The sequence below is a fragment of the Cucumis melo genome, chromosome 11 (genome assembly GCF_025177605.1).
Source record: "Cucumis melo cultivar AY chromosome 11, USDA_Cmelo_AY_1.0, whole genome shotgun sequence".
NCBI classification, from domain to species: Eukaryota; Viridiplantae; Streptophyta; class Magnoliopsida; order Cucurbitales; family Cucurbitaceae; genus Cucumis; species Cucumis melo.
In genome coordinates this window covers 16638370-16658946 of record NC_066867.1, presented here as the reverse complement: position 1 = coordinate 16658946, position 20577 = coordinate 16638370, and the positions used below count along the sequence as shown (strand labels likewise).

At 34.3% G+C, this 20577-nt stretch overlaps 1 long non-coding RNA gene across 1 annotated transcript; it reads right to left on the bottom strand.

Annotated features, from left to right (window-relative positions):
- Nucleotides 1-17382: 17382 nt before the first annotated feature.
- LOC127143983 (uncharacterized) lies at nt 17383-18817 on the bottom strand. Its single transcript, XR_007815472.1, has 2 exons — nt 18729-18817; nt 17383-17541 (listed from the first exon to the last, which is right to left on the bottom strand). It is a non-coding gene; the product is annotated as an uncharacterized LOC127143983 (long non-coding RNA).
- Nucleotides 18818-20577: the final 1760 nt, after the last annotated feature.

The window sequence follows — 20577 nt, the reverse complement described above, 5'->3', positions numbered from 1 at the left end:
GGAGTCCATTTTCCTCGAAGATCCTTTTGAAATGGAAGTATCCTTTTTAACACCAAATCTCCCTCTCAAAAGCTTCGAGGTGTACTTATTGTATGCTCACATTAGTCTTCTTTGGTAAAGTTGTCTATGACTTAATGCTGCCAACCGCTTTTCTTCAACGAAATTCAATTGCTCATAACGACCTCATATCCATTCAGCTTCATCTAACTTAGCTTCCATGATAACTCTCAATGAAGAAATCTCAACTTCTAAAGATAAGACAGCTTCCATACCATAAGCCAAAGAAAATGGTGTTGCCTCTATTGAAGTAGAAACTGACGTGCAATATCCATGCAGCACAAACAATAGAATTTCATGCCAATCTTTGTATGTTGTTGTCATTTTCTCAATGATTCTTTTAATATTTTTGTTAGTTGCCTCAACTGCTCAATTCATCTTTGGGCGATATGGAGTTGAATTTTGGTGATTGATCTTGAATTGCTCACAAAGTTCGTCCATCATTTTGTTATTAAGGTTCTTGGCATTATCCGTAATAATATCCTCTGGGAGACCATAATGACAGATCAATTCTTTCTCAATAAACTTGAGCACTACTCCTATTGTAACATTACAATAGGATGTCGCCTCTATCCATTTAGTGAAGTAATCAATGGTCACAAGAATAAAACGATGGTCATTTGAGGCTTTAGGAACAATGGGTCCAATAACATTCATTCCCCACAAAGAAAATGGTCAGGATGCTGACAAGACATGCAATGGAGATGTTGTTACGTGGATCTTATCCATATAAATTTTACACTTTTTACATTCCCTTGCATATTTTTTATGCAGTCTTATTTCATTGTTGTCCAATAATAATTAGATCTAAGTATTTGTCTAGCCATCATATGTCCATTAGCATGTGTTCAACATATTCATTTATGAATTTTCTGTCATAATTTGTTTTGCTTCCTCCTCATCAACACACCAAAGGAGCACCATATCATGGTTTCTTTTATAAAGAACTTCACCACTTAAGAAAAAGTTCATGGACAACCTTCTTATTGTGCGTTTTTCATTCTTTGAAGCTCCATATGAATATTCTCTACACTTTATGTACTTCTTGATGTACAAATACCATGGCTTGTTATCGTTTTCAACATTCATGCAAAATGCCAATATATCTCGCTTTGTAATTTGGATTGGATGAAGTTCAAAATCAAGATTAACATCAAATAATCCCCCACTTGAAAACTTTTTACCATCAGTCCCCCACATGAAAATTTTTTAAAATATTTTCATCGAGCAGTGTCTGTTTCTATAGTATTATGCTTAAGTAATGCCTGATGACTTGAACCTTTATGTAGTAACAATAGTTTAAAGTATTCTAAAGTAGCTCATAGTTTTAAACTTTACTTCTAGCGCTATTGCACACAACATTATTTGAGTGAAGTTCTAAAATAGCCCGTATTTTATAACCTTAAACGTATATCCCAGTTTAGTGAATGCTCTAGGAATCTGCCCAGAATTCCATAGGGAGCGACCCTCACATCCACATTCACAAAGATGAATCCATCAAGAGTACTCCTGTAACTAGGTACCCTACTTGATATCAAGTATATATTTCATTAAGAACAAAGTTCAGCCTTCTCATACACTTCAGGATGTCATGCTAATCACTAAATCATAAGAATGAAACTCCTAATTATTTAGCATGATTTTTATCATATTACTTGTGATCAGTTATTACTCATTGAACTTGTTTCTTGGGATCTCCAATCTTGCAAATTGGGTTTACCTTTCAGTAATTCAAATTTTAATAGGGTTGAGTCCCATTCTTTCTGATGTTTTAAAAACCTTCTCTCTAGCTAGTCCTTTCGTCAAAGGATCAGCCACATTGTCATCAAATCGTACATAATCCACTATCACTGCACCAATAGTGAGCAATTATATAATAGTATTGTGCTTACAACTTATCTGTCATCTCTTACCGTTATAATAGTGATTCTGGTCTTTGCAATAGCTACAGTACTATCAAATGGATTAGTATGACTGGTATTGGTCTTTCCCATGTAGGAATCTTTGATAGCAAGCTTCGAAGCCAGTTTGCTTTTTCACTAGCAGTAGTTAGTGCTATCATCCCTGACTCATCGTTGACTGGGCTAAGATTGTTTGTTTCTTAGATTTCCAAGCAACAGCTTCTCATTCTTATTAAAAATATAGCCACTTGTAGCCTTTGAGTCATCTGAGAGGGAGTTCCAATCAGCATTGTTGTAACATTCAAGTACAGGAGGAAACCTTTTATAATGTAATCCTAGGTTTTGGGTTTTCTTAAGATATCTCATTACTCTTTCTATTGCATTCCAGTATTCAAGACTAGGTTTGCTGGTAAACCTACATAGTAATCCTACAGCATAAACTATGTCTGGTCTAGTGCAATCAGCAGCATACCTCAAACTATCTATGATGCTAGCATACTCGGATTAGTTAACACTATCACAAGTGTTTTTGAATAATTTAACAGTAGTCATAAGGTGTACAAGTTGGTTTACTTTCGAAGTAGTTGTACTTCTTTAGAATATTTTCTATGCAATAAGATTGATTTAAGAAAATTCCATTTTTCAGTTCTAGTAATTTTGATATCTAGGATTACATCAACTTCTCCTAAGTCTTTCATGTAAAAGTTTGCACTCATCATAGATTTTACATCATTTATGATGTACAAGCTTGATCCAAAGATTATGTCATCTACGTATAAGCATATGAAAGTACATAACCTATCTTCAGTCTTATAGTAGATACATTTGTCACACTTATTTAGTTTGAATCTTTTTGACATGATTAAGTTGTCAAACTCTTCATGCCATTGCTTGGGAGCTTGTTTTAAGCTATAGAGGGAGTTATTTAGTTTACAAACTTTGGATTCTTGAGCGTGAACTATGAAACCTTGAGGTTGTTCCATATAAATATCTTCTTCTAAATCACCATTTAAGAAGGCAGTTTTGACATCCATCATAGCTTCTTAGAAAGATCTGAACTCGGCTGATGGATTAAAAGATTGTTAAAGGCAACTATAGATATCAACACTCTAATTGAGGAGATTTTAGTTATTGGGGAAAAAGTATCAAAGAAATGTATGTTTTCCCTCTGCCTAAATCCTTTTGCTACTAATCTAGCCTTATACTTATTTAGTGATTCATCAGGTTTGAGTTTCTTCCTTAAAACCCATTTGCAACCTATTGCTTGGCAGCAAGGGGGAAAGTCGACTAGGTACAAAGTTCTATTGGATTCAAGAGAGTTCATTTCATCATTGATAGCTTCTTGCCATAAATTGGCATCTACTGAAGTAAGCCTTCTGTTAGATCTTTTGGATCTTCTACGTTATACATTTTGATGTCTTCTCCAAAGTCTTCTATAGTTCTAGCTCTCTTGCTTCTACTTCCTTTTCTTAGGTTTGGATCCAAATTGAAGGTAGACTACTGGAACTTAAGCCCCCACTAGTTTGACCATTTAAGCCTCCACTATTTCTAGATTTAAAAGGAGATCTATCCTCGAAAAAATCTACGTCATTCAATTATATGATTACTTTGTTTTCTAAGTCATAGAACCTATAGGCTTTACTGTTTTCAGCGTATCCTATGAAGACATATTCATAGGCTCTGCTTGCTAGTTTCCTTCTTTTTGGATCAGGTATTCTAACATAGGCTAGACAACCACAAGTTCTAAGATAGGACAAGATTGGTGTTTTATGTTTAAGGACTTCGTATGCTGCAGTTTTACTGTTTGATTTGGGAATCCTATTAAGGACATTATTAAACGTTTTAACAAGATGGTGGTGCTTCTGATTCAAATAAAATAGCGACTACTAACTCAGTTAGAGTTCTATTCTTTCTTTCTACTTTTCCATTCATTTCAAGAGAATAAGGTGCAGTAGTTTCGTGTATTATTCCTTTTGAGTTATAAAACTCATTGAAGGTAACTGAATCATATTTAGTTCCTCTATCACTACGAAGTCTCTTAACTCTTTTGTTAAATTGATTCTCTATTTCAGTTACAAATACCTTGAGCATGTTAAAGGCATCACTTTTATTTTTAAGCAGATAAATAAAAGTATAGTCAGAACAGTTATTTATAAAGATTATTACATACCTTTTACTGTACCTAGTTAATGTGCTATCGAATTCACATAAGTCAAAATGAATTAATTCTAAAGACTCTATTACTCTAGTTACAGACTTATGCGAGGTTTTTGTTATCTTAGCTTGACTATAGCATACACATTTCTCAAATTTATGCAAAGATAACTTACGTATAAGATTTAACCTACTCATGTTGCTAATTAGCCTTTTATTAACATGACAAAGTCTAGCATGCCAAACATTCAAAGAAGACGCACGTAAGCTGAAGATAAATTCTTATTAATTTCTAAATTCAACTTGAACATCTCATAGTTCTATATAGTGGTCCAACGACAGTTTTATAAATATATATGAACGACGTATTCTTCAAATATAGTTTCAAAACTCAAACATATATAAATAAAACCTTTCACCATATATATATATAATTATTTCCAAGACTTTAGATATATATGAATATTTTACATATATATGAATATTTCAAATCATTTACAAAAACAATATATATAATTCCATCATATTACCAAAAATTCAACTTAACATCCTAATTAACTAACTTATCCCAAAACTATTAACATCCTAATTAACTATCTTATCCCAAAACTATCTAGCTATAATAAATCTAATATCAAAAGTATACCAATCAACAATATGGTAATGTTCTTATGTGTACCCTTCCCCCCCTTCATATGAACAATTCCAAAAACTAACCTATATTATCTATACAGAAAATTTCAGAATGGCAGCCACAACAAAATATTTCCTACCTCAGAATCATAAATAAGACACAATCACCTGTACAAACCCAGAAAGTCAGCTAACTCAATTCGCACCTCGTTTAACTCGACCTATGAGTATGATCTTCGTGTATTCTATAAACATGCAAAATAAATGAATTAACTCACAATCCAAACAAACCAATTAACTCAAGTCTCAACAAATTAGATGCTCCCATAAAAGAAAGTTATTGTTCCCTAAGTTAGTGTTCATGAAAGTTATTATTCCCACAAAAGAAATAGTTTGATATATAACCAAATCCGATATAACAATACTTTCCCTAGTCATAATTTTTCTCATAAACCTCATGACGTAGTATCCACACTCGGTACTCCTGACTTGTAGAGGACGCTATATAAGAACAAAAAAAGAATAGAATAACGAAGTAATTCTAATTGCTAGTAGTCTACAAAATATAATGAATTGAAATGTTTATACTTGCCTTTACTGTTCGCCATAAAGTTTGTTTCCAGCTTTTCTGAATGTTCTTTTGTGATTGAAATATTGTTATTGCTCTGTTTTGTCAAGATAAAATTGCACAAATTTTAAAATGTTGTACACGCATTAAAATCAACACTGCATGACATAGAAGATTAACTTATGTGTTGGTTACATATCTTGTAGTAGATTTTGATGTTGTCCTTAGTGAGTCAAGGTAGAATATTGTATCGTCGTACACATTTTTTGCAAGCAGTGCCCATTGGTACTTAATTCAAAATATAAGTATTATTTTATTGTCAATGCAACTGATAAAATAACTTGTCTTACCCAGGATTAAAAGGAGCAAGAACTATTTGGTTTACTTTTTAGATCATCAATCTAAACTGGACAAATTTCGAATTCAAGATTCTTATGAGTTATCTTCGGAAGAGATGAGAGATGGATCTATAAAGCTGTACTGCAAATTTTCCTTCGAACCAAGACCTGATGAATACAAGTACCTACAAAATATTCTAAACTCGTAAACGAGCTACATAAATTTAGATGCAATGAAATGAAATTGACTTACGTCATATAGGCCACCAATGTAAACTTTTTGACTTCATTCATGTTACAAAGGTTAATGGTGTCCTCTCAAAGCACAAAAATATTTCGACTGTTACAAAAAATGCCAATGGGTAGTCGAATAGTGATACTGGAATTCCATTACCTTCTCAGCGTATTTGAGAATCGACTTCAAATCTATTGGCAAAGTCGATGTCGACTCACAAATAACTTCTCTTTCCCTAGGCGTTTTTATTAGGGCTCTCTCCTAATTCAAGAACAACATCCAAATTCAATAAGACATAAATATTAGACATTTGAGTTTATTAGTGGATCACGTATGTTGAATATTTTCAACTCTACTTCATTGTCATTTATATTGATCTCCTCAACCTCCTTCCCTTTAGATTCATTCTCTTTTGGTTTCTTTATCGATTCCACATCTATCCTCTTATTTTTATTTATCGAATAGTCTTGACGTTTGGCCACTTTTGTGTAACGACCCAACTTTTTGGACTAAGCTGAGGTCACTACTCAGTACTAAGACTAGACCACACAACACAAAATTTATAACGGACCGGTTGCGATTTCTTAAAACGTTAGAAATATTACAAAAACAGTTTCGGGCCCTATTTTAAATCACAGTCACAAAAGTTTCAAATAAAAACTCAGGTCATCAGTTCGAAATCACAAACCAAATATTCTAACAAAATACATCAGCGGAAGCAATAAGAAAACCAGACGCGTCCATATGGCCTTCACGCGTCCTTCCTGCCTCTCGTCGGTCTGCCCCTCGTTGTGCCCTTACCTGAAAATTTTAAGAAGAAAAAAGGGTGAGTATAAACATACCCAGTAAGGGACCCACTACTGGGCCCGTTAGGGAACAACAGTTAACTTCCTATTCAGGGGTACCCTACATAACAGTCTAGTGGTTCCGTAGAACGCACATATCAGTCTAGTGCTCCCGAAGGATGCACATATCAGTCTATTGCTCCCGAAGGATGCACATATCAGTCTAGTGTTCTCGAAGGATGCACATATCAGTCTAGTGCTCCCGCAGGATGCACAATCCGTAAGGTACACTACCCCATAGATGAAGCTAACCGTTACCCCTCAGTCCATACTAAACCGTCTACCACAGTCATACCTCATCAACACTCATATTACAACTTCGCCATAGGCTTTGCCGGTCAGATAGTATAGGTTTAAACAACTACACCCTCAGTTGCTATACGTGTTTCCAATTCGCACACCATTATGGTAACTCCTAGACCCAATCAACTAATCAATCAAAATCGAACTCACTGTCCTTCCCCGTCCAAACTCCATGATCAATGTCCAGACCAATGACTACCACGTACCTAACCGTAACTTCAAGGTCCATTGACATACAATTCCAATCTACAACGTAGCCCATTAACATAACCACACTATACCGAACATCCAACATCGGGGTCTACTAGCAAGTAACTCCTTATACCCGATAGCACACGCGCTACAACTAGCGGTCGCGTTACCTTTACATCAGACAAGAGTGTAGTAATAATGCTTAAAAGTCAAAACACACATATATTTATTTGGTACAGTTACTAACGTGTAATCCCCTGTCGACTACTACGTTTCCAGCCTCGATCCGAGGTCCAGTAGTAGGAAAACCCTTACCTGATACTCGGTTATGCCCCTCGATCGAGTCCACGCTCAACGGATCCACCTAAACGAAAACACGAAGGTTTTAATCGATGATACTAGTAGAAGTCATTTTAAATGGTCCTAAGCAACATCCGTTGACTTACCCAAGGAAAAGGAGAGCTATCTCCGAACAAGCCTGCCGCGGAACTCGAGAACTTAAACGTCAACTCATTAATACCTTCAAGGGAGGAAAGGTAGGACCAAATCTTATTCCAATATTCAAATTCGAATCGGACGCAGCATCATTAGGAATTTCATCAAAATAATCCTTACCGAAGACTCACCGTGACCCAAAGTGGAGGAAGGAAGGCTTAGGTGGCTCGGTGAACAGGGAGCTCGGCTTGGCTTGGAGGCGTTCGGCTCAGCTTGGCCTCGGCTCACAGCTCAGCTCGGCTCACGCTCGGCTCGGCTCGGCTTGGCCTCGGCTCACAGCTCGGCTTGTGGCTCGGCTCAACTCGGCTCGCAGCTCGGCTCAACTCGGCTCGCGGCTCGACTCAACTCGGCTCGCGGCTCGGCTCAACTCGGCTCGCGGCTCGGCTCAACTCGGCTCGCGGCTCGGCTCGCGGCTCGCAGCTTGAAACACGGGTCGGACTGGAAGTGGGTTCTCGGGTCGGGTCGACTTGAAATCGGGCAACCACAACGACAAAACCTTCGGGCGTTCGATGACGGAGATACGTCGCGGCTGGGTGGAGTCCGACGACTGGCTCTGCTTCAACGCGGCGGAGGGCGACGGTTTGACGGCGGACACGGTCGGACGAAGGACGTACGGCGGCGTCCGAGTGTTTGAAACCGAGAGGAGACCCGAAATGGTAGGGAGCCGCGGCGGACGAAAACGATGAAGTTGAAGACGTTGCCGACGCTGGAGACGGAACGTGACAGAGGAGAGGGGGACGGAGACGACGGCGTGTGCGGAAGAGAGATGGTGGGTGGCGGCGCTGAAATGAAAAGGAAAGAAAGTAGGCTGCGGCGGCGCGAGGAAGAAGAAAATGAAAACGGATGAGGGGGGTGTGTCGCGCGCGCCTTAGGGTTTTTTTTAAAAAAAATATTATTATATATATATATATATATTAACTTATAATAATTATAAATAATAAATAATAATCATATTACTAATAATAATAATAATAAAAGATAATATTAATATTAAATTATATGTAAAGATTATAATAATTAATAATAATAATAATAATATAATTAATATTATATTATTATTATATAAATTTACAAATATTAATTTAAGAATTTCTGAAATTACTCCAAAATTAAAAAGTTCCGAAAAATTTACGCAAAACGATAAAAGTTTACCTCGAAAATTCGGGGCGTTAAATTTTGTCACACCTCATTCCGCAAACAAGGCGACACGTTGTATGACTTTGAGCATTTCTGGCACATTAAATGTAAAAAACACTCAACTTAAGGTCCTTAAGCATAGCTTAATCACTTCATTACTTTACACTAGAACTTACATTCACATTTTAGGCAATATAAAGCCCTTGACACAATGGAAGCTAGTGAAACATATCTTTTATTAACTTCTAACAAGGCATTCTACATCACTTTACAAAATACATAAATACAACACTTAAACTTAAAACAAGACGTCTGGCAATCTCTTTTCACCTAGTAGCTTCTCACCCTTTTCTTACTTTGACTTTAACACCTAATCACATGGAGAGTGCAAACTTAAAACGTAAGTCAAAGGACTTAGTGAGAAAGTTTTAAGAAAACATTTTGGAAAACATTTCATAAACATCATCATTACATCTCATATTGTAAACATATCAAAAAACACATTAGTCATAAAACATTCGTTTCGCCAAGGCCTTGAATCATTCTCTATGCTCAGGCTCATTATCTTGCATTTAGACTATTGTGATGTCTTTTCCTTTAACAGCATCCCACAATCATATAAATATATAAAAACAATTGTGTATATAAATCTAAAAGACCGTGTGTACAGGGTCTAAACGATCATGTATCTAAATCACAATAAAACTCTAAACGATCGCATATTCTACAAAATAAACCACAACGATCATCTTACAATGTCTACACGATCGTGCAGATGAACAATATCGATCGTGTTGATAAAGCTAAATGATCATGTAATACATCATAGACTACCACGTAACTGATTCAAAATGAACTCGTAACTAAAATTTAAACATACAGTCATCAAGCCTAAACGGTCGTGTGGTGAACATCACACGATCATGTAGTAAACTCTAAACCATCATGTTAATACATATAAATGATCTCTTAACTAAGTCTAAAAGATCATGTTATTAAATCTCCATGATCTTGTAGTCATTCACCAACTCTAATGTCATACATTTTTACATACATGTATTAGAATGAAAGAAAAAATCATACATTTTCATTGATTGTTCAATCTTTGCTTGCAAGTCCTACTATATGTCCTTTACAATTACAGTAGGAACATCTTGATGAACTATTAAATTCGCCTATAGATGGAATTCTTTGTTTTCTTGGTCTTCCAACTTGACATTTAAAGACTGAAGGGAATGTTTTAATGACAGCATCTTCAACTCTCCAATCCAAATGAGTTTCAATAGGTTTAATACAACCACCTTATGTTGCTAATAACGTTTCTCTATAATAAAACTCAGATACATAAGAATATGTATCTAAATTAAGCATTCGTAGAATAACAAACGCATGCGCACATGGAATTTCCTCAACATCCCATACTCGATAGCTATAACATCCCATCCATTATTTTATATTCAGCCATACTAATTGGATCAACCTAATACATAAGACAAATAAAGAAAAAAAAAAGAGAGAGAGAAAACATGCACAAATAGGCACAGATAGACAAAGATAGCCATCTATCTTTATCTATCTAAGACAGACAAAGATAGCCTTCTATCTTTATCTATCTAAGACAGACACAGATAGATAAAGATAGCAGTCTATCTGTGCTTGTCCGAGATACAAACATAAAAGAAAAAATTTCTTACCAATAAACTTCTTGACTTTTCCTGTTCTAAACGCAACACAATCTCAGCCTAAGAAGTCAAATGACTTATCATTGTCAAAGTAGCCTTACTTCGTTCATTAAACCACTTTTACAATACATGTAACACCTCATAAATTTAAGGAACTTATTATGGGTATTACATTAAGTGAAATTGGAAGTCATGGAATTTATTAGGTGTTAGATTAATTAAAATTTGTAGTTAAGGAATGTATTCGGTTGTTTTGTGTTGGATTAATTAAATATATATACATGGGTGTGTATATTTAATTAAAGATTATGGACTTTGGTAGAAATTGTTATTAATTAAAACATGAGAGCCAAGTATCCCAAGTTGTTCAAAGATTAGAACTTTCGAGGACGAAAGTTTCTTAAAGGAGGGAAGATTGTAACGCCCCAAAATTAAGATAATTTTGGAGTCAATTATCTTAGTTTTTTTTAATTAGATTTAATTTATTGGGCGTTATTTTGAATTCATTTAATGAGAATTATTTAATTTTTCTAAGGATTGAAATTAATTAAATATTTTTTGGATGAATATTTAATTAATTAGAGGTTGTGGTGTTTGTTGAGGTTTTGATTAAATGGTAGGTTAAGAGGATTAAGTAAAGTTGTAGATTTTGAGTGTTGTTGAAGTTGAGTTAAATTAAATGATTATGGATGTTATTTAATTAAATTATGGGGTGGAGGAGGAAGGATGATGTTCTGAGATCTCTTATGGTAATTATTTTCTCTTATGATTTCTGATTCAGTTTAAAGGGTAATAAGATTGGGTATCTCTCCTCGACTTAGTCTATTCAGTGGTTTGAAACGCGAAATTTAAAGGAATAAGTTCTGGAAATCTTGTTAAAGGAGTGGTGAACCTTCAAGATATGAACAAGTCCTTTTAATATTCATGATAAAACCATGAGGATATTCAAGTCTAGAGTTGATTGATCAATCAAAAATCTTATTACTATTTAAGCATGAATCCGTTTTCATAAAAGGAAATAATATCCTAAGGAATCAAAGTTCATCATCAATAATCCGAAGGATTCTCTTTCTCCCTCTCATGCTTTCCAAACTACTTTCTAAGCTCTCCCTTCACTCCCTCACGATCATAGATGCAACCGTTTCCTCTTCTTACTCTTCTTCATCCTCTTCAAATTTAAGACCCCAAGATGATCTTTCAACGGCTCTTGCCAAGCATAATACAGCCGAAGCCCATCTGGCTCAGGTTGAAAATCGACTCAAAAACTGGTCTATCCCAAAATTAGAGGCCAACCAAGTGTATAAAATCAATACCTTCAATTTTTCTCAACAACACGTCATCGTCATTACTGAAGAAAACGTGGCAATGAAAGATGAATTCACTCCTATCAAACTCTTACCTGAAGAAACTCTCTTCAAAGTCAAAGAAAAGTTCAAGTACCTTCATATAGGATGTGTACAAGTTGCCTTAAAACCTCTCTTTAGAGAAGGGTTAGATGTTCCTGTCTACCTTGCTCTAAGAGACAAGAGGCATCTTAGATTTACTCCCTCTCTCCTAGGGATCGTCCAATCAAATCTGGAGCAAGGACCAGTATATTTCAACTGCAGACCAGACCTCACGGTCTCTCTTCAAGATAAAAACATCATGGATACCATAAGCCTTGATGTTCACTCTCAAGGACTTGAGCTAAAGGATGGTTTGCTACCTTTTGCAGTCTCATATCGCATCTACTTCAAACTGATGCATACAAATCTCTCTCCAAACTGATGCAGACCAGGCCTCACCCAGTGCTTTTGGAGAGAGATTTGTATGCATCAGTTTGAAGTAGATGCGATATGAGACTGCAAAAGGTAGTGAACCATCCTTTAGCTCAAGTCCTTGAGAGTGAACATCAAGGCTTATGGTATCCAAATAAGAGATTCTCCTTCTAGACATTCAAACTGAATTTAAGAGACCACATGTAAATATGATTATGCATTGATGGTAGCTAAAATGCATAAATTGATGCTATTGATAATGACTGTCATTTTATGGATGATTGATGATGATAACTGATATTGTGTTAATGACTGGTAGTATGATGATGATGATGACTGTTGATATTGATGTTAATGCATGATATATGAATCACATGATTAAGGACGTTAAGATTAATACTCATGTCTTGTTTATGATGTTTATGATATGTTACATGCTATGGATGGGCGTTCTGTTAACTTTCTCTATTAGAGTCATACCCACATAGGTGTCCCTCGAGATCACCACCTTTTTTATGACTATATATATCCGACGAGATCACTAGTCCAGTATGACGTAGGCATGATTACGAGTGATTCGTCGGGGTCACTCACAGCCCGATTGTCTTAGTGTTTCCTTCGGGTACACTAAAGACCAGTTTGTCCTAGGTATTCCTTTGGGTTCACCGAAGACCAGATATGTTCCTAGGGAATCACAGATTGCACGTGTTGGGGAACGTGCCAGTTTAGGGGTACTTCTTTACAAGACTCTAAAGGGAAGTTAACAGACACCTAGCGAGACTAGTAGTGGGTCTCACTATGTTTAATATTTCAGGCAAAGGTAAAGATAGAGGAAAGTTAGCGAGTGACAGAGAAGGATTCGTGACATGCCATATGGGAACTCAGTTTTGCTTCCGCGTCTATGTATCAGTGTTTCAGTATTTTGTTTTTAATGAAATTTTAGTTTCCCTCTTTTAAAGAAAGTGTCTATTGTTATTGTTTCTTTTTAGTAATGACCTCAGATTAGTATAAAGAGTTGAGTTGTTACAATACATCTCTAATTTAACTAAGCATGGTAGCCACAGGTAGTTCTCTGAGATCTTTAAACACTGACTTTACACTTTCTGCACAATTTGATGTCATCATTTTGTACCTTCGTCTTCGTGAATATGCTCGAGACCACTTTTGAAAACCAAAACTAGTAAGATAGTCTCTGATATTTGGACAAACTAACTCCATATTGATGGAAAACATAACATGCACAGCAAAATAAGGATCAAATATTGACTTTTAATAATCCCACTAACACTTAGTGGGATAAGTGGCTACATGAGACGAAGACACCTAGACCACTAAGTTTCACTAATTGTTAGTCGAATGCTACGTGTTAAGTTTTGGCCAACTAATTACATGAAACTTTTCATGTAATTAGATTATAAATAGGTTTGTATTAAAATTTAGCAAAAACTTTTGACAATTTGTTATATTTTTTTATTTACAAAATTAACCTAAAGTCTTTTTTCTCTTCCAAAATCTCAAATCCTAAAATTCTTCCTCCAATTTCTATCCTTCTCTTTTTGTTTCCTTCACTAAACGAGTCCCACAGCTCGATTCTATGTTCGAAGAATAGCAGGTCAATTCTAGGGGTGATTCTCTATTCGACTTCGTGAGGAGATTCTGAAGAACGAGAAGCTATGAAGGTAATTTTTCCATTAACCCTATTTTTCATTTCATTATGATAATTTATGCATGTTAAACTCTAATTAATTAGATGCAATATAGTAAGATTTCGATTCTTTCTTTCACTGTGCATGTCTACTATTTTCAATCATGTGGTATCAGAGCATGCTAGTTTTACTCAATTGCATATGGTGGGTCTTTCAATTTATTTGATAAATTGTGTGGTTGAACTAAAATGGATAAGTGAGTTTTGGCAATTAAATTAAGCTTAGCTTTCATTTAATTATGGTAATGAGCCTTGGTTTTATGGCCTAATTTGCATGTGTCCGTAATTTTTAAGAGTCATTAGAGTTGAAATTAAGTTGTAATTTGTTCAACCAGTAGAGAAAATTTGTTGAAATTGGAGAATTTTGGAGGATAGATCCAAAAAAAGGCACCAGACGTGAATTCTGACCTGGAAACCTACTCGCAAATTGTTCCTGCTTTGTAGCTTGTCCGCTTCGTACATAAGCCCGTCTAGTTTGCGCATTATCCCACCCCAAGCTTAGTGTAACTCTGTCCTTTTCGGCCCATCACGTCCATGTGCGCCACGCATCAACTCCATCACGCCCTTGACCCAGCTCAATTGCCCAACGTGTCCATGGCTTGACTCAGATCCGATCTGGTCGTCATCTGCCCTGCTTGAACCATGCGTTTGGTTTTTTCACCTTTCTAACCCGCGTGTTTGGCTAATTGTTTTGAGCTAGTTCACTCATTATTGGGTTGGTTCACCATATCTTGGACTAGTTCAAGGTGTTTTGGGCGGTTTAGTGTAGTTTTTGTGGTTTTCCAGCTGATTCGAATGATTTGGAAACAATTATGTACTTTACCAAATTATTATTTTAATAATTTAGTTTTTAGCTTAATTTAGGAGCCAAAATCAATCCATTTTAGGGTGTTTAATTAATCATGTACGTGATGTATGTTTTAATTAAAGTTTTAAATTGTACGTGCATAATGTATGCCATATAGATTTAAAATCCCACCATAAGTTAACACATGCATTGAAAGTATGTTATAATGGTTAGAATGTATAGTATGCATGGTCAAGCCCCATCTCCTAACCTAACCCCCGATCCCAACCTTCTTTGAGTGAATCAGGCGGGTGTCGTGAGCGCCGAGTGGTCGAGGTGACTTGGCTTCCACCGGTACGTGGTAGTTTCATTGCTGAAATTCAAGGCTTATCTTTGATTTTCTTTGATTGAATTCATGCATGATTCCACGTTCCAAGATTCCTTCCCCATCAGTCATGGGATGAGTGGAATCGGGTCAAATAACCATATTTACGAGACTGGGATCAAAGTCTCTAAAAAGAGAAAAAAGCCACTTTCTTTATGTTTTCAAGGGATGAGACGGATCCAAGCACTAAAGCAAGGAGAAGACCTCGACGGAATCCGCAGATTCAAGGGAAAGAGAGACGGACCTCTGCTGGAAGAAGAACTTCCCTGCCATCCGATCTGGAGTTAGAGCGAACCTAAAAGTATGTTATAATGGTTAGAATGTATAGTATGCATGTTAATTAATTAATATGGAAATTAAGTAATATGATTACTTAATTTCCATATTAATTAAATTAATTTTGATTAAATTTTATTTAATAAAATCAATTATTTATTAATTTAATTTAATATGATTTAGTTTAATTAAATATGATTATTAAATTCATATTAATTAATTTCTTTATATAATGGTTATATAATGCTTGTATGTTATAGGTTAGTCTATAGTTTTATAAGTGTTATAAAATCAAGTAGACTTTTGAAATTTATAACAAAGATAAGTTGCATGTTCACCTAGGTTAAAAACATATCAACAGTTTTTTCACAGAATTTGGTCGATATCTTGTAAAACTGGTTACAAGAGGCTCACCTGATTTGATCTTGTCAACAAGTCAGATAAGATGACTAAGGTTGGAGGTTTTTAAGATAACGGTTTACGGAACACTTGCTACTTGGAGATCGTAATCAGTTCTTGAGCCTAGTTAACCTAGTTACCACTGCAACGAGGACAAACATTAGTTGAGAGATTGTCCGAAGTACCTTACTGAGAAGAAAGCTGAGAAGGAAGCAAAAGGTAAATATGATCTACTAACTGTTGAAACGTGCTTAGTGGAATATGATAATTCAACTTGAATACTATATTCAGGAGTCACTAATCATATTTACTTCTTATTTTAGAAACTAGTTCTTGAAAAGTTGTAGAAGGCAAGATCATCGTCAAAGTTTGGAACATGAGAGGTTATCTCGGCTAAAGCAGTGGGAGATCTAAAGTTGTTTTGATATATATATATATATATATATATATATATATATATATATATATATATATCATACTTAAACGTGTTTTGTATGTTTCTCAAAAGTTAAGAATTTAATATCTATCTTTTGTATTTCGGAACAAATGTATAGAATATTTTTTGAAATCAATGAAATGTTCATCTTTCTAGAAAAAGTATTCAGTTTTTGTTATGTTATACTTAGAAACAACTTATATAAGTTAAGACCAATTGGAGTAAAATTTATCTTTAATCCTGGAATGTTGAGCATAAGAGACAAAAAGGTTTCTTCTTACAATAGCTATGTTTAGCATATATATATATATATATATATATGTATATATATATATATATATATCAATGAACCATACATATATAAGTCGGTCATTACATACTTAATTACAACATATATTTATGCAGCCTAAACTTCTCACAATAGCCTAAACTTTCCCTTTATGTCGATATGAACAAAATATGTGTAGCCTAAAGGTGTACCATATCAAAACTTGTCTTTCACCTATATCCAGTATCAACAAACACTACAAAAATTTGTGTTTTTAGTGGCGCACCAAAAACGTCACTAAAACATAAAAACACATTGCTAAAGGTATTAGCGACACAGAGCCATTTGTCACTAAATCCGCTTTGCTAAAAGTTTTAGCGACGCATCAATTAGCGTCACAAAAGATATACTTTTAATAACATTTATGTGTTACTAAAATCTTACTTTTAGTAACATATTATGTCACTATTTATTTTTTATAGTGACGTATTGCACTTGCCATTAAAGGTGATGTTTTAGTGACAAATAATATTGTTGCTAAAGGTTAATTTAGGACCGTTACAAATATCTTTTGCGACATATTGAAGTGCGCCAATAAAAATTCCTACAACTTTTTTTTAAAATCAATGATTTTTAAAAGTAGTTTACTATATAAAAAATAATAACCAATTTATTATATAAACCTATTATAAAATGTCAAATATAATTATATTGCATCTGTTTTTCAGTCCAACAATGATATACAACATGATCAACTTAAACAACACATAAGCAAGAATTTAAGCTTTCCGTCAATTGAACTATTTAAGTTTCTTGAATCAACCAAAACTTTCAATCAAAGAACTAACAAATTGCGTATATATCCTTGAACATACATATAGTTGGTCATTACAATTCTAGTTCAAGAAACACAAACTTAATTAAAGAAGCTTGAAACTTAATGACCTTGTATCAACTTGGCTTCAAATACAAACTTGGATTCCACAACCTAAACGACAATACAACAACGTCATGTTAAAAGTAAGCAATCAATTAGAGCAAACTTAGAACAGATAACTATTCATCTTGTAGCATACTAAATCACTAGCAGACCCATTAAATCATAATTAATCAATGAAGAAACAAGGGAGAGAGTTATCTCAGTTAAAAGAACTCTCAGATAACTCTAAATTCAAAGTGCCACTGATTGTTATCTTAAACTCTTTAAAATCTACAAACAAAATGAGAATAACATTAAAACTAAGAACTTTAACTTTTAAGTCTAAGAATCATGTCCTTGAAATAGAAACCAAATAGAAACCCGAAGTCTCTTTTTCTTCTTCCATTCCTAGACGGTGACGTACCATGAAAAACTAACTTAGCTCTAGTTAATTCCAATCCATACACTGAAGAGATGAAATACTTAAGTTGGCTCCATCATAATGAAAGCATGAAATGTGTTAAAAATGAAGGAAATTCAAGTATTACATAAAACTATTCCACACACTTTGTACTTGCAACAAAACAACAAGATAATGCCACAGCTTACCAATATCAACTTACTTTTTTTATTTCAACTGACCATGTAGTAAACTTTGGTCGCTTGTTTCTAAAAAAACAAAGTTACTAAGATGAAGTTGAAGAAACCAAGAAGAAGTATAAAAACTCTTTCACGGTATAAACTAAAGTTAGGTAGAAAGTATCCATAGTTTATTAATGCCAATAAACAGAGAAACCATAATGGGGATTAGCACAAAGCAATTATTTTAGATATCAAAAACTAGAATCAACTAATTGCCTCTTCTATTTTACCAATAATTACAACAAACTAGAGTTGTAAGAAGAATTTCAAATAAATATTACCTGTGGACTACCATTAGATTGTTTTGAATTTCCTTCTATGTTAGATGTATCTTCTTAAGTTGCTAGACTTCGTAAGATAAGCATAAAGCCATAAAAATAAAGCCATATGAATCATACTCAAAACTCTCAAACCAAACTGAAAAAGATAAGCATGCAACACATACAATGAGGAGGTACCAAAATAAAGAATATAATGACAGTGAAGTTTATATATAATTGGAAGATTACAAGGAAATGAAGAATACAATGACAATGAAGCTTGCCCCATTCAGAAGTAAAAGAAAAAAAGTAAAAAAGGCAAAGAAAATATATCCTCATAAGATATATAATCACCTTAATGTTATAGTCTTCTCTCTCGGTTATTTGCTGCAATAGATGTTGATTTCAAGTTTGCATATCGTTATATGCCTGCCCAATTATCTGTCACAGACTAACAGTTAGATTACCTCACAATGCTCAGAAGATCATCAAATGGTCAAAGTTCTGAATACAAGTTGCCTCAATTTTAGACAAGTATGCCACATTTTCGTCGCCTTTAGATATTAAAACATCTGATAATTGAGTTAAATCCCTGTAAAATAAAAAAGACGAGCTCATGGTTTGAAGCCTATATGACTATAATGTTAGAAGGAAAAAAAAGTTAAACCTGGCAATTACCCAAGAAGGGTATTAACTAGATACCAAATAAACAATCAAACAATGACCGAAAATCATCCACATAATCAATAGAATAGTATTATATAATCCCACATCCCAACATGCCATTTTGAAATTTCATTCAATCAATGAAATAATTATTGACAACTACTTTTTTCAAAAAAGTAATAAAAAAGACTATGAAAAAATCATAGAACCAACATATAGTACACAAATGTGCACACAACTTTAGAAAAATGAATCCAAGAATATGGCTTACGTTGGGCAAAAGAGGAACAACAAGCTCCCTAAATAGTCAAAATTGAAGTCCAACCTTTTACATGTTTCTAACTTCTATTTTGGACGAATCTTCCTTCCAAGTAGTGTCTAGGCTATGTAACCAAATGAAGTTTAATAATAGTTGAACTACTGCATTAGGCAACACAACATATGTTCTATTGAATTCAACATTTTAGAACAAACTAAAGTTTCAAGCAACAAACATTATATACAGCCTTTCGCTACTCTTCAATGCTTCTTTTTTGCTACTAACATCATTTCTTTGAAGCTTAATGTCAAGAAACTATTTAGCCACCATTCTCTTGGGTTCAACACACATACTTCCCACCAAACTCCGGTAAAAAGTAAGGGTAAAATTCAAATTCTTTTTGTCCAAGCAAATCTAGGTAAGTGCAACCTACCCTTAGCAATAAATAACATTTCTAAACGTATTTGTGCTTGATTGTAATGACCTTGCCTATACATACTTTGATATGTATTGATTTTCACTTAACAAAGTGTTAATTTTTTTGGAAGGTTTTCTTCTTTTAGTAGTGTATGGGAGAATGTTGATATGAAAGACATTTCTTATTATTCTAATGTGAAGGGAAAAATTTTAGTTCAAACTAAAGAAGTGCTTTCAAAGTGTTTTTGCATAATAACAGTGAGGAACAACTTTCAATTTAGGACTACGATATCAAATTTGAGGTCTTTTGAATTTAGATGTCTGCAAGAAGGTTACAAATGATATGTTAGGACATCTCATTATAAGAAGAGTGATTTGTGGATGCTACGAAAATACATTTCTAACCATGATTGTTCATTGAATACTATTCAAAGTTCTCACATGCAAGCTTCTTCAACAATAATTGACAGTTGCTTGATCAATGGTTTTAGGTTCATGTCAACTGAGCGTTCCATTCCAAAAGAGACTATGCCAAAGGTTCGTGCAAAACTTGGACTTAATATAAGTTAGCAAAAAGCTTAGAGGGTAAAAGAACACATAGGAAAGATATTAAAAAGTGACGTAATTGAATCGTACACATTGATTCCAAGCTTCTTTAATAAATTGGTTGTGAATCTAACCTATGTATGATCAGTTTTGTATACCACATTTAAATTAATTTCAGTCTATCAAGATAGACAAATAATAATAATAACAATAATAATACAATAATAATAACAATAATAATAATAATAAGAAGAAGAAGAAGAAGAAGAAGAACAATAACAATAATAACAATAATAATAAGAACAAGAATAATAA